Source organism: Diabrotica virgifera, chromosome 3, assembly GCF_917563875.1.
Source record: "Diabrotica virgifera virgifera chromosome 3, PGI_DIABVI_V3a".
In the NCBI taxonomy this organism is placed as follows: Eukaryota; Metazoa; Arthropoda; class Insecta; order Coleoptera; family Chrysomelidae; genus Diabrotica; species Diabrotica virgifera.
Window position 1 is genome coordinate 37,265,283 of NC_065445.1, and position 16,641 is coordinate 37,281,923.

The 16,641-nt window shown below is 34.1% G+C and overlaps 1 protein-coding gene across 3 annotated transcripts in view; it reads right to left on the reverse strand.

The window, feature by feature from the left end:
- LOC114326014 (chloride channel protein 2) overlaps positions 1 to 16,641 on the reverse strand; it is a 251,418-nt gene that overhangs the window by 75,028 nt on the left and 159,749 nt on the right. The gene's annotated exons all lie outside the window — the stretch shown is intronic.

The window sequence follows — 16,641 nt, forward strand, 5'->3', positions numbered from 1 at the left end:
ATCAAGTAAAGCCTTTAAAAATGACTTTTTGACCTTAATCGTTTTCAAAGCCAAGTTTGCTGTATCACATCACATGTCACTCTACTAGTCTCCTTCTACATTTCATCTGTAGAACAAAATTTGATAGATCATCAAGTTTCTAAACTAAATAGTTTTTTTCGTTTTTCTCAAAACTAAGTATTGTGGACTTATACCCTTTATACAATAAGCGCTTCAATTAGAAATAATTCATTTAACATTTTCAACTTCCAGCTCAGAAATATTTTATGCAGAAGAATTTATGCCAAAATATCACCTGCGTTCGATTATAGTTACAGTGTATTCCGAACAAATGTGTTTCATAAAAACGCTTTATAATCCATTTATACAAATTAAATGAAACATATTATTGTGTATTTCTTTAACTTGACATTAATAGAAATCTTTAAATATTATTTCTACGCGTATATAAATAAAAAATATGTCTAGTGGCTGTAATACCAGTCTACTCGGCAAAGTGATTCTAAAAAAGAACACACCTACCGCCTAAATATTTCGTGTTGGTATCATGTGACGTCACGGGCTATGACGCGGATGACGTGCAACGGTAAGTAAATTAGATGGAGTATAGGTATGTATATCCTTTGCTTGATCCCAAATTGAATTAACTGTTGTTTTCAAGTAAGTTTACGAATCTACGTGTTCAATTCTTTGAATGTTCTAATATCAGTTGTCTTGCTCGTTGTTGGGTTTGGCTTACTAGCATCCATTTGGTTTTTGTGATGTTCAGTTTGGTACCCCGTCAAAATAGCCCCGTCAAAAAAGCTCCGACAAAATAGCCCCGACATAATATCCCTCACACAAAATAGCTCCGACAAAATAGCCTGCAGACAAAATAGCCGCGGAATAATAGCCCGCCGACAAAATAGCCCCGACAAAATAGGTCCGAAAAAATAGCCCCGAAAAAAAGCTCCCTTCAGAAGTCATCATGAAATAATTACTTAAAAATACATTTTTTCGGAAATGGTAATTATCCTTTATTCAGATGTTTATCTTAACCACATTAAATAAAAATTGTCTTTTCAGAGAACTCGAGTCCTGTCTTTCCTACCTCTTGGAAGTTTGAACATTTAAGTTAGCGAAAATCAATGTTAATTTATGATATAAACATTTTTTTCTGTTTTCGGGCAACAGTAAAATGCATTTTAAATTAAATAAATTAAATACATTCTTCCTTTTTGTCAAATAATTTAAATTAAAAAAAAAGTTTTTGGACACCTTGTATAAATAATTATGTAATTGTTTATAAGAGGCTGTTTTAGCCGGGGCTATTTTAGCCGGGGCTGTTTTGACCGGGGCTATTTTGTGTGTGATCTATTTTGTCGGGGCTATTTTGTTTGCGGGCTATTTTGTCGAGGCTATTTTGCGTTCGGACTATTTTGACGGGGCTTTTTTGACGGGGCTGTTTTGACCGGGCTATTTTGACGGGTCACGGTTCAGTTTAAGCCCGTATTGTGCACTTGTTCTTTATATCTTACCCATCAGACAACTCAGCTCCTCCATGCTCCTCGCGAGAATCACAGAATCCATTTATCTTTATGTCCTCTGTGCTTTCCTCTAGAACTAAATAAATACTTCTTCCGAGTATATGTTAAAGATAATAGGAGATAATATACAGCCTTGCCGTACCCCTTTCTTGATTTCAATTTTATTGGTCAATGTAGCTCCTACTTTAACTTTGGTTGTTTGACCCCAATACAGATTCGCTACTGTTCGAACGTTTCTGTAGTCGATTCCGATCTTATGGAGTAAGACTTCAATTATCTTTGGGTGCTTAACATTATCAAATGCTTTTGCGTAGTCTATATAAACATAATAATATCTAAACCATAATACATATAACACCTAATAAATTTCGGTTTGTAAACAGGAAACGGTATTTAAACTGATAAGCAGTGGTGTCATGGCAAAATTAGCAGTGCACTTTTACTAACTTTTTGACAAGCAAAATATTACTTGATGTTTATTTAATACAAGTTACGTCTGCATATTTTAAAATGTATAATATGCATTTGCTTAATTCCGAAAAAAATTAAATTCTGGAATTCTTGATTTTTTACTTTATTTTAATTGTTGCTTTTTTCTTAACCAGTGCCGGAACGGCGTTCCGGCGCGTTCCGGCACCATGACACCACTGCAGATAAGAACTATAAAGTGTTACATGTAATCATAATTTTCAATCAAATATTAACGTCTATGGAGTTATCTGTAAGTATAGTAAGTGGATTCTCTGAAACCTTTGTATAATCTTGACTTCTATTATAGTGCGATAATCTCTAATCGCCCATAGACCATAAATGCCGACAAACGTCCACGTGACTAATAGTAGGGGAGGCAAGGATGCTAAATTTGCAGTTACTCGAGCGTTTTGGGGACCAATTGGGTTGCGAAGATTAGATCCTAAAACCAAAACTAGTTAAGTCAAGTTTTCCATTTTAGTGGGGATTTTTCATTTTTTAATTTAATTTTTCATTTCCAACAATCGTTTTTTCCGATTATAGCGTCATCTATCCATAATTCGAAAAAATGTCTCGAATAAAAGTTGCTTATTTTTACGTAAGGAATCCAAATCTGCAATAAAAAAATGGGGGCTCCTATTTACGATTAGTCCTTCGTGGGGGTCGGGTTTCTCGTCATTCGACAGATTTTTGAAAAACATTCAACACGTATTTTTTAATTTTTCGATCTGGCGTCATTTTGCGAAATATTCGCTTTTTTTGTGAAACTTTGTGACTGGCCCATTTCCTTATGGTAGGGGAGACCAAGCGGGGAAATTTTGCAGTTACTCAATCGCGTCAGATTATCATATGGGGAGAAACTTGGTACCCTGCAGATGTACCTCTATCATATATTGGCTCTTAACACAGGGGAGTTCGTTCAGGGGGCCCGAAAAAAAAATATATCCTTAAAAATATTCGAAATTGTCAAATTAAGATAAGGTAAGTTAAGTACATGCAAAAGAGTCTATATTTAAAAAATCTGACGATTTGAGCGGGGCGTACGAAAATGGGTGAGTTAAAAAGTTTCACAAAAAAAAGCGAATATTTCGCGAAATGAACGTCAGATCGAAAAACTAAAAACTACGTTTTCAATATTTTTCCAAAATCTATCGAAAGATACCGAATATGACCCCCACGGAGAGGGGTGGGGGTAAATTTAAAATTTTAAATACAAATCCCGCGATATTTCGCAAAATAAACATCAGATCGAAAAACTGCAAAATATACTTATTCATTATTTTTGAAAAATCTATCGAATGATACCAAACACGACACCCCACGGAGTTGGGGTGGGGAGTTACTTTAAAATATAAAATGGGAGCCCCCATTTTTTATTGAAGATTTGGATTATTTGCATAAAAATAAGCAACTTTTATTCGGAATATTTTTCAAATTATGGATAGATGGCGCTATAATCGGAAAAAACGATTGTTAGAAATGGAAAATTAAATTAAAAAATGGAAAGTCCCCACTAAAATGGAAAATTTTACTTAACCTTTTTTTAGGTTTTAGGACCTAATAATCAGAGCCCAATAGGTGCCCAAAGCGTTCGAGTGACTGCACATTTAGCATACTTTGCTCCCCTACCATTATGCCCCACTCAAATCGTCAGATTTTTGAAATATACACTGTTCTGCACGCACTTAACTTACCTTGTCTTAATCTGATTTTGAGTTTTTCTAAGTGTAGATTATTTTTCGGGCCCCCCTTAACAAACTCCCCAGGCTTAGAAGCCATTATCATATGGGTACATTTACAGAGTACAAGGTTTCTTCCCATGTGATTTTCTGACGTGCTCGAGTAACTGCGAAAATCCCCGCTTGGGCTCCCCTACCATAATAAAAAAGTAAAATATAATTAGCCGCACTAGAAACAAAAGCGATGTGAATGAGTGGGACTGTCTAGCATTTAAATGTGTTTGTAAATATTGGTTTTGGCAATCTGCTCCGCAGTTATTGGATAGGTAATTGAATGGCACTTAAAATGATTTATGCTTTGAACTTAAAATCGAACAGACAAAATAAAATAAATCTGGTAATTTTAATAAAACGTGTAAAAAATAGATAACACTGGGTAAAAATTGGAAAAAAAATTATGTTGAATTTTGATTTTTGAAATGAGGCGCTCAGAGCAACAGCGGCCTAACCCCAAAAACAAAGTTTTGAGATAAATGCAATATTTGTATTCATATTTACATTATACTTATGGGATAGCGCTACAAATTATGTAGCGCCATTTAGCCAAATATAGGTTGTGTAGAGTGTAGACCATTGTTAATCCGAAGATTTATTCTTGCTGATTTTATTGATATATTAATCTAAAAATCCTCAATTTGTGGCTTAGGCCGCTGTTGCTCTGAGCGCCTCAAATATTTTATAGGTTGCATGGGTTCCATGTGCGAGTCCTTAACATGAATGAAATAAAATAAGAGGCGTTCTCACAATTAATTTATTATCTACTCCGGATGACCGGTTTCGCTGTCAATAATATGCACATCATGATCAGGTCCCGGGTCCCGTTAACAGTAAACTAAATAGGCGAGCGGGAGATACCCCTAAAATGACCAGATACTGACCACGGAGAGGTGAATGGCTAATTTTATTCATACTTTTTTTTTTGAAGGTGCTGAAAACGAAAATGAGGTTTATTTTGAATTTTATGTGGGGGAACATTGTCAAAATCGCAATTTTAACCTAAAAATAAAAAAAAAGAAATCATGTTTTCTTGCGTTTATTTCGCTACAACTCTGTTCCCTTTTAATAATTTTTTTGAAATTTTTACAGTACATATATATTTCTCACCATTCTTAAGAAAATGGAAACTTACTTCAAGCTTTCAGTCTTATTCTAATAAAAGTAATGAATCTGAATTGCAATGTTTAATCGCAAAAGTTGAGCGACGAAGTTTGAAATTTAGCTTTTTAATCACGTCTATGTTAAAGTGTAGAGTACAAAGAAGTTTTTTGGAAAGTTTTAGATCAAAATGTTTTATAAAACAAAAAATAGTGCAACTTTTATTATCGTCATTAGAAATCCCAATATAACGGTTATTTTTCGAGATACCGACTGGTGAATGGCTAATTTTGGTCTTAGATTATGTTTTTGACGGCGCTGAAAACGAAAATGAAATTTATTTTAAATTTTAGGTGGGGGAACATTGTCAAAATCGCAATTTTAGCATAAAAATAGAAAAAACGTGAAGATTTTTTGCGTTTAACTCGCTACAACTCGGATCGATATTAATATTTTTTTCTAAGGTTTGTACACATGTAAGGAAACATTGTCAAAATAGCAATTATAACCTAAAAATGAAAAAAAAGTGAAGTCACGAATTTTTACGTTTAACTCACCACAACTCTGTTCCATTTTAATATTTTTTTCTAAAATCTATTTATTTTTTAAAATTTAAAATTTATCTATTTTATTTCGTTCATGTTAAACCAAGGAGTTCAAAGAAGTTTTATGGGGAGTTTTAGATCTAGATGTGTTATAGAAAAAATATGGTGCAACTTTTAATTTTAGGAAAAACGTTGTTTAATTTTTTTTATTTTTAGAGCAAAATTTCGATTTTGACAATGTTCTCCCACCTAAAATTCAAAATAAACTTGATTTTCGTTTTCAGCACCATCAAAAACATTAAGTAAGACCAAAATTAGCCATTCACCACCAATAATCAGTATCTCGAAAAATTTGCGTTATTTTGGGGATTTATAACGTAAATGTTAAACGCTGCACCATTTGTTTTCTATAAAACATTTTGATCCAAAACTTTCCAGAAAACTTCTTTGTACTCATGTTTTATTTTTGAATTTGATTTAAAATCTATATTTCAAATTTTGTCAGTCAAATTTTGCGATTAAACTTTGCAATTCACGAATCTGCACCTTGTACTTTAAAATATTCATAACTTTTACTAGAATAAGACTAAAAGCTTAAAGCAGAAACTATTGTCTTCAGAAATGTGAGCGATATATAGTGTACAAAGTTTAGAAAACAATATTAAAACGGACCAGAGTTGTAACGAGATAAACGCAAAAAAACATTTTTTTGGTCTTCATTCATTTTTTTTCACTTTTTTTATTTTTAGAGTACAATTGCAATTTTGACAATATTCCCCCACATAAAATTTAAAATAAATTTTATTTTCGTTTTTGTCACTGTCACAAACATAATCTAAGACCAAAATTAGCCATTCACCACCCATGGTCAGTATCTCGAAAAATAAGCGTTATATTGGGGATTTCTAACGTCGACATTAAAAGTTGCACTATTTTTTTTCTACAAAACATTTTGATCTAAAACTTACCAGAAAACTTCTTTGTACTCTCTTCTTTAACATAAACGTAATTAGGAAGCTAAATTTTAAACTTAGTCACACAACTTTTGCGATTAAACTTTGCAATGCACAGATCCGCACCTTTTCCTTTGAAAAATTCGTCACTTTTATCAGGATAAGAATATAAGCTTTAAACAGGTACTTTTGTCTTCAGAAATGTTAGAGCTATGTACTGTAAAAATTTCAGAAAAAATTGTAAAATCCAACAGAGTTGTAGCGAGGTAAACGCAAAAAAACGTGATTTAATTTTTTTTTATTATTAGGTTAAAATTGCGATTTTGACAATGTTCCCCCACATAAAATTCAAAATAAACTTCATTTTCGTTTTCAGCACCCTCGAAAATATAAAGTATGATTAAAATTAGCCATTCACCCCTCCGTGGTCAGTATCTCGATTACAAAGCGCTTTTTTGAGGGTGTCCCGCTCGTGTAAAATTATTCTGAAATAATTCCTTATACCGGCATCATTATTTAGTTTACTGTTACCGGGACTTGATGATGCTGTGTATATTATAGACAGCGAAACCGGTCGTCCGGAGTAGATAATAAATTGATTGTGAGAACGTCACTTATTTTATTTCATTCTTTTATAGGAAGGTATTTAGGCATGCTGGTTGCAAAACTGTAATTAGTTTTTCTCTACCGTGAGCTGGAACACGAAAGTAAGTCCTAATGCGATTGAGAGAAATACGGCAAGTATTATTATTAGAGATACTGCTATTGAAATTGTATGATGTGGAGGCGTGCTATCTTGCATGAACCACATATTCTATCATCTTCTTCTTTCGGTGCCTCTGACATTATCAATTACATTGGATATTTGTTTACGGTCTTCAGCTAGTTCAGCTTTACTCCCAATAGGGGCTGCAAGATCTTGATGTAGGTTCGGGGGCTTAAGCTGACTGGATCAGCTAAATGGTTCCAGATAGGGCTGTAGTATGGCACAGGAAGTGGATATAGTATGTATGTGTGAATGAATGTGATCTCCCTAATAAGGAACTCTGCGTTGAATGAAGGCACCTAGTATAAACGGGCTAGACGTGGTGAATGTGAACTATTAAGGGATGTGAAACGACCTCGTTAAGCCAGTACCTTTCACCACTTAGCTCTCTGGAATATCTGGAAATCTCTCCTAGGTACTCAAGAGACTAGGAATGAATGAGCTGCTTCAACGACAAAGATGTATCCTACCCAAGATACTCAACCTAATCTGGTTGCATCACCACGCCTAACGGAAATTCAAGCAAAAAGACCCTCTTCAGAGGACTTCACTGCCACATTTTCAGTCTATGGCACTGCTCACATTGCCAACACATGGTCAAGTCGACCCGATATTATCTACCAGTTGTATCTACCCTATACTCTGAGTACAACTAAGAAAAGGCTATCGCAACACACAAGTTAAAGGTGTATTTGTACCATGCCCAAACCTGCGTGGCTGTTGTGTGTCTAAATTGAACTGTCTCAAACATTCGACTGGGGGAACCAAGCCGCATCCCTTCCATGTAAGATCTTATACCTGTACAGAGAGCAATCCATAAATATATGTGCAGATTTCTTTTTGTGTACTCCTGGGATCAATATGGAACCATGCACAAACCTTACCCTTTGGTGGCTCGCAGGAGGACCTAACTAACTCTAATACGTCCACTGAAGCGTTCGGCAGAATCTGGAAGAGAACAAACCCACCACATCGGGAAATAAAATTACCGAGGACGTAATGCAGACTCCATTGAAATATGTATGAGGTTTCTCGGCCTAATATGTCTGGGGCACAGAGGAGAATGCTTTGAAAGATAAGGGGTCAGGGAATTGACATTTATTACCGGTTAAATTACCTCATAAACCTCAAAATAAGGCTCTAGGGAATGCTGAAATCATACTTGCTGTAAAGCGGAATGTGTATGATAGAAGCACTCCCGAGGAAAAAGTAACAAAGAAGAGTAGAACTGCCACTGCCTCTTCCAAAGGCTTCAGCGGCAACTACAAAGGATAAAGACGGCAGTCATTCTTAAAGAATGCTGAAAGATATCTTTATCTGAGAATGAGTTGGGACAATAAAAGTTGCTCTAGTTAAACTTATCGACGAGGTTTTACGATGGGTACTATGAGTTTATATGTGTTGACGAGGAGTCCCTTAAGATTACAAAGTTCTCATTACTGCAAGACTCAGAAAACAATTGGTTTTGAGTTACACAGGTGCAAAGTGTCAGTTTTAGTCCATTTGGATAATACTTATTTAGAGTGATTGTGCATGAGAAATAATGACAGTTTGCTATATAAACGTTTGTCCACAAATGATTCGCTTTCTCAGATACGGGGCGTTGAAATTGATTTCTAAGTTTTGAACAACAATGATCTAAAATCATTTGCTTTCTAAGGATTCTATTTAGAGCCTGGTAAAATGTGGTTGATATTTTATGCTGATATGGAATTATACCTATCTCTTGGCTATCAATATGTTAAAAACATGTCAAGTATTTTAAACACTTGGTGTATTAACGTGTTTTTTGTGAAAATCTTTATTAGTATTGTATATATCACCATAATTGTTTTTGTTTGTGGTTTAAACTATACTAAAATCACAATAAAGATGCATTAGAAATAAACAAACCAAGACACTTTGAATGTTACGAGGAGCATTCCCAAATTATGATTTACAATGTAAATCCCAAATCATGATTTAAAAAGTTTATACATTGTAAATCATGATTCGGGAGTGCTCCTAGTAATATTCGACGTGTCTTGGTTTGTTTATTTCCAGTGCATCTTTATTGTGATTATAGTATAGTATATGTTATGAAAATGAATGGCTTCCGCATATATCGTAGTGAATAATATCGATCAAGGTTTAAAGGGTAATTCGCGTCAATAGATCAATATTACAAGCATGAAAGTCAATAATCTGTGACGTAAACCGCTATATCCCACAAAATAAATAGCAATTCAGAAGCTACCAACGTCTAAGGTGATAATTTGTTGTTTCGTTTTTAAACCACACTCCTCTAATTTGTATAATTAGGTGTGTTTGTTGTAGTTATATAGAATTTGCATCGCGTCATACTGCCTTGAAGATTATAAATAAATGTACCTATATATGCATTGGAGACAAAAATTGGGCTCTATATTAAATAGAAAAATTAAGCAGAAATTCTGACAATGGCATATTTTCCACGAGCATTATAGTGATCGGAAGGCAGAAAAGTCATAACGGCTAGAACGAGAAGATCAGGGCGATATTATTCTTGCATGGACCAAGAGTGACTTAAAATGGTAATAGTCCGATCGTATACAATAAAGATGCTAAGGCATCGTTGCTCAGAGTCGCAAACTCTATTAGAATGGGTATGAATATGACTAATAGACGAGGCAACGAAGCATTAAACCTAGGAATTTTGTGCAGTATAATGAATCGTCATGAAACTTTTTGCATTCGATTCGTGAGAGTGTCAGGCAATTTTGTGAACTAAATTGATCTCCGGCAAAAATTTTTGTGCATGAGAAAAAGCATCTTTAAAGTGCATCTCGAAGAGATGCAAAATAAAAAATTTAGGACGAAGGAGATATCGACGGAAATGAGTTCAATTTTTATACTTTTGGGTTTTGGAGGTCACTGAAGACGAATTTTATGACGGCGATGGTCTCCGAGGTACCTGGTGCCCAGGGTGGAACTCGTCGCCTGGGACGACCGAATAATTCGCGGGACGATCGAATAATTCGCGAAATGAAGATTGGATCGAAAAATTGAAAAATACGTGTTGAATATTTTTCAAAAATCTATCGAGTGACACTAAACACGACCACCCCACTCCATCCCCTGGAGGTGGGTTGGGGGTAACTTCAAAATGTTAAATAGAAACCCCATTTGTTATTGCAGATTTGGATCGCTTACGTAAAAGTAAACAACTCTTATTCGAGACATTTTTTAGAATTGTGGGTAGATGGCGCTATAATCGGAAAAAACATTTTCTCGTGATACCATAGGTAAATTATAGAAACGGTCTAATATCTCGAGAAATACACTTCCAAATAAAAAACCAAAAAATATTTCTTTTATATTTTTTAAGAACCTATCGAATAACATAAAACACGACCCTCTACTCCACCCTTTGGAGGTGAGGTGGGGTGTAACTTTAAAATCTTAAATAGGAGCCCACATTTTTTATTGCAGATTTGGATTCCTTACGTAAAACTAAGTATCTGTTATTTGAGAAATTTTTCGAATTATGGATAGATGGCGCTATAATCGGAAAAACACTATTTATTAGCGCCATCTATTAACAATTCTAAAAAATCTTTCGAATAAATATTACTTATTTTTTCATGAGGAATCCAAATCTGCAATAAAACATGGATATTCTCATTTAAGATTTTAAAGTTAACCCCCACCCCACCTCCAGGGGGTGAAGTGGAGGGTCGTGTTTGATGTTATTCGGTAGGTTCTTGAAAAATATTAAATACGTATTTTTTGGTCTTTTATTTGGAAGTGTATTTCTCGAGATAGACCGTTTCTATAATTTACCTATGGTATCACGATACATTTTTTTTTCGATTATAGCGCCATCTATCCACTATTCGAAAAAATTTCTCGAATAAAAGTTGCTTATTTTTACGTAAGCAATTCAAATCTGTAACAAAAAATGGGCGTTCCCGTTTAAGATTTTAAACTTACCCCTACCCCACCTCCAGGGGATTGAGTGGGGGTCGTCTTTAGTGTCATTCGATAGATTTTTGAAAAATATTAAACGCGTATTTTTCAGCTTTTCGATCCAATTCTCGAATTATTCGATCGTCCCGCGAATTATTCGATCGTCCCAGGCGACGAGCTCGACCTTGGGCACCAGGTATCTCGGAGATCATCGCCGTCATGAAATTTGTGTTCACTGACCTCCAAAACCCCTAAATATAAAAATTGAACTCATTTCCGTCAATATTTCCTGAGTTTTAAATTTTTCATTTTCCGTCTCTTTGAGATGCACTTTGAAAATGCATTTTCTCATGCACAAAATTTTTTGCCGAGGATCAATTTAGTTCACAAAATTGCCTGACACTCTCTCGAATTGAATGCAAAAAGTTGCATGACGATTCATATTACTGCACAAAATTCCTAGGTTTTGGGCTTTTTAGTGCTTCGTTGCTTCGTCTATAACAGAAAAATAACAGTTGGATAACAGGTAACCAAGATGTAAAATCAAACTTGATGGGAAAATAATAAAGCAGGAAGCAAGGTTTAGATATCTGGGAATAGATATAACCAGTTACGGAGATGTTGAAGAGGAAGTACGACAACAAAGCTTTGAAAGCAAGAAATGCGGCGGGATCTCCTAATGACACAATCTGGAAGAACAAACACCTAAGACAAGACACAAAAGCAAAAATCTATAAAGCAGCAATTAGACCTATATTGACATACACGGCGGAGACAATACCTGACACATCTAAAATGAGACGACTGCTAAAAATAACAGAAATAAAAATACTTCGACGAATATCATGGAAAAGTCTGTTGGATAGGGAGAGAAGCGCAAACATAAGAAGATCATGCAATGTAGAAGACATAAATGGATGGGTGACAAAACGGAAACAGGAGTGGAACGAACACATTAGTAGAGTGGCAGAGGATAGGATAGTACGAATAGCACGACATAATTCACTAAATGGACGAAGAAGTATTGGCAGACTAAGAAAACCATGGTGCGATAATTTAAACAATTTAGGAGGCTAATATTGAAGAAGAGACACACTTTAAAGCCTACAAACAAGAAGGAAGAAGAAGAAGATAACAGGTAGATAACAATTAAGTAACAATTAGATAATAATTTGCCACAAACAAAATATGAATTACTGAATTTTAGAAACTGAAGAATCATAGGGCGCCAATAAGTCTTGGCCTGAGATATATCCAGATCCTTGGCCAAATCGTCATCTGGGACTGATGGCCTCACTCTTAAAATGTTTTCTGCTCTACCTGATTGCACTTTAAACCATCTTACTATCTTAATAAACAGGTCATTCGAAACTGGAGTCACAAAGGAGGCGATAAAGATCTTGCTTCGAATTATCGCCCTATTGCACTCCTGCCCACGTTGTCGAAGATAATTGAAAGTCTGGTAAAAAAAAAGAATCTTATCTTTTCTGTTGAAATACAAATTGCTTACTCCACATCAATTTGGATTCCTGAGTGACAAATGCACGAATGATGCTATGTTCTTCCTTTTCGATCATGTTTACTCCAGTCTAAACAACCATCACTCTACAGCAACAATTTTCTGTGATTTGTCTAAAGCATTCGATTGTGTAAACCATAACATCTTGACTGACAAATTACAGCACTATAGATTTAGGGGAAAGGCTCTTAAATGGCTTAAATCATATCTTAATAAAAGAACTCAGTTTGTAAGGGTTGACACGAAGACGTCTTCTTGCATGCCATTAGAATGTGGGGTACCTCAGGGTTCAGTTCTAGGCCCTATATTGTTTCTGATATACATAAATGATATCTCTAGTCTGAACATTAAAGGTAAAATATGTCTCTTTGCAGATGATACTAGTATTACTTGGAGTAACACGGATATTATGGATCTTCGCAATACCATAGCTACAGACCTAGTCACCATTAAATCGTGGTGCGATTCGAATATCCTGTTATTTAACGTTTCTAATACCAAAGTCCTACCTTACAACAGTATGATGCAACCTTTAGTACTTAGTAACAACAGTCTAGAGGTAGTTGAATCGGTGAAGTTCTTAGGGCTTATTGTGGATAAGTCTCTAAAATGGAACTTGCACATTGATGCCTTACACAAAAAATTAAGTTCTGCTTGTTTTGCGCTAAGATCAGTTGCTACGGAAATGAATTTGTCAACATCTAGGACCGTTTATTATGCCCTTTTTGAGTCTCATCTTCGGTACGCCCTTCCATTCTGGGGTACGTGTTGTGCGACTCAATTTGAGCGTATTTTTAAACTACAAAAGAGAGCTCTTCGTTACTCCCTGAGACTCAATAGCAGAGTTCATTGCCAAGAATTCTTTAAAAAATTTAAAATATTAACTCTTCCTTCTTTGTTTGTTTTTGAATCCATTTCTTTAATCCGCAAACATGCATCAGAAGGTCCAGAGAGACCCACTCACAACTATCTCCTTAGAAACGTGGAGCATAATCTTTATCTGCCAACCCCACGGTCTGAGCTGGTTAAGTGCTCTATACTATACAATTAGAGAAAAATGCACAATCACCTGCCATCTAACATCAAATCTATTACAGCATTTCCCGCTTTTCGCAAGGCCTTGAAAGCTTATTTGCTAGAGAGAGCTTTTTATACAGTGAATGACTTTTTTATAAACGATTTGAATTCAGCAAATTGACTTGCAGGATTATTACTTTCGAGTACTTTTGTACATACAGTAAAGCGTCGATAATCCGAACTAATGGGTACAGGGGTAGTTCGGATTATCAAATTGTTCGGATTATCGAACATATGTTCAAAATACATACAAAGCTCATAAACATAGTACATGTATATATGTACATACATTTTAGTTACAAGGAATAAAACACCTGCATAGTAGACAAATATATTCTGCATAAACAAAACAAAAATCCGCGGTCACATTTTGCCCATATTGTCATATTAAATCCAAAAATTCGGTCCGCCATCACATTTTTTAATTTTATAATTTTTTTTTGCGTTCGGATTAGCAATCGTTCGGATTACTAGGGTTCGGATTATCGACGCTCTACTGTATTTGCAGCGGCATAGAACTTTTGATTTACTTTCCCTTTCCCTTTTCCTTGTTCGCCTTCTTTTTGCTCTGACGTTGTATACATATTGTTTGCAAAATTTTTAATTTTTTAATGTGTACTTAATAACTGTAAAATTATATTAAGTAGTATAACTCACGCCATTTACTTGGTGTCTGTTTCTGTTTTTGTTTTGTCTGTAGTTTTTTATTATTTTTTGTTTTTTATTGTATTTTTTTATTTTGTATAAGCTTTGTCCACAGATTGGTAGAATTTTATGACAATAAAGCATACCTTACTTACTATATAAAGGACTATAAATCTTAAAAATCATATCAGAGGATTAGATAAGCAATACTGCTAAAATTGACATGTTTACCTATACAAAACAAAAAATAATTATATCATAAATAACTACCTCAAATGGTGCGATGTCAAAGGTGAGCGAGTTGTATGCTTTTGATAGAGCTACTATTTTCCAGACTTTATATTATGTTTGCTAATATTTGCTTATTATCTATGGTACACATCTTATCTTATTAAATCTCCCGTAGGATTCGGTTTGGGTGGTTTTCTAGCTCACGAACACGCGAATTTTGTTCTGGCTTTTTCCTGCATCATATCCAGTACCCTTTGCTTTAGTTCTCTGAGTAGGAACTGAGTTCAACGACGTATCTGGGCATATTTGCAGCTTCTCTGAGGTAATTCTTATGTTCTGCTTGAATCTTTTTTATGTTGCTATGACTTATGTGTCCTTATGGAAGAGATGCCTATGTAATTATTATGATATGATGCTGTTTATCAGTCTTAATTTTGTTTTCATAGCTAATTTTCATCTTCTTCCTGTGAGTCTTTTTAGTGTGGCTTTGGAAATTGCTGTTTTCTGGACTGCGTGTTAACATGTGGTGTTAATGTTAGACGTTGGTATATTGTGGCTGTTAGATATTTGGCTTAGTTTTGCCATTTGATGGGTCTGTTTTGCACTGTTAGCTGTTATTCTAAATAGGGAAACTGGCTTTATCACGGGAGCCCAGAATCTCGCCTAATGTTTTGTATATTTTGGTTTAATTCTATCTGTTCATTATTCACATTTACACTACGACTTATTTTACATCGTAATTAATAATAGTCAATCATATGATGAGTAATCATTGAATCTAATAAGTATATAATATTATAATTGATATATATTTTTTTGAAATATATTTTGTATGCTAAAAGTGATGTATAAACAATTTTGTCAGATGAATTATTAATTGCGTTTTAATGTGTTTGCAGAATTATAACATCCTAAGTTTATAAGTCCAACCAAATTATTTTAATAAAGGATTTAAAATACAATTAGCTGTCTGATTATCGTTTGTTTTATATAAAAAAACCATAATCCTTGTATATACATAAGTATAACAAGTTTATGTAGTCTTCCGTATATTTTGGATCTAGAGAAAAAAGTAAGGCGTGTGAGCCTAATTATGTAAATTCAATTCAATTAATTTAGAATCAGTAGTAGATTGTCAAATTTTTTATTGATATTTGTATATAGGGTGAGGCAGATAACTGGCCTATTAGAAATATCTCGAGAACTAAAGGCAACAGAATCATGAAAATTGGACTGAAGGGGTTTTGAAGGATGATCTATTAAATGAAAATATTTTCATCTTTTTGCAACTTCCGGTTATACCGGAAGTTGTTTATAACTTCGTTTTTTTAAATTGGACACCCTGTATATTTTTACATTTTTGGATTCTCCTCAATATTTTCTTTCTTAAAATAAGAGCTTTTGTAATATTATACAGGGTATTTTAAAAGATATTTACGTTTTTTTATTAATATCGTAGCAATCTTCACACCCTGTAGAATTGTAATAGTTTGACATTAAAAATTCTGCTTACGTTCAAGTGATTTTTAATATAGTCTACTATTGTCAAAAGTCATTAGTATAGCTAATTTTGAAATTTTAGTATGCGAGGTTAGTCGAAACTCGAAATGAATATTTTCTGAGTTTTCCTAAATAGAACACCCTGTATTTTAGTATTGTAATGAAATGATATTTCATGGTACTTTTTTATTTTATAAGTATTGCCTATACCTAATTGCTTTAATTTGTGAGTTATTGGTGATTCAAACTAAACATTAATTGCAACAAAAAATACGTAAAATTTTATTAGGTTAGCCGTGAAAAAATTCAATCACAAATAATTTTTCAGAAATAAATACATATTAATCCAGACTGATCCTTAAAATTACCAATAATGTTTTAGCTATCAAAATATCTACGTAGTTAAGATTGTTGGTGCGATTAACAATTAAGCACAAATTAAAGCAGTTAGGTATAGGGAATGCTTAAGAAATAAAAAAGTATCATAAAATATAATTTCATTACAATACTAAAATACAGGGTGTTCCATTTAAGAAAACTCAGAAAATACTCATTCCGAGTTTCGACCAACCCTGTATACTAAAATTAGGAATTTAGCTATACTAATTATTCTTAACAATAGTAGAATATATTAAAAGTCATTTGAA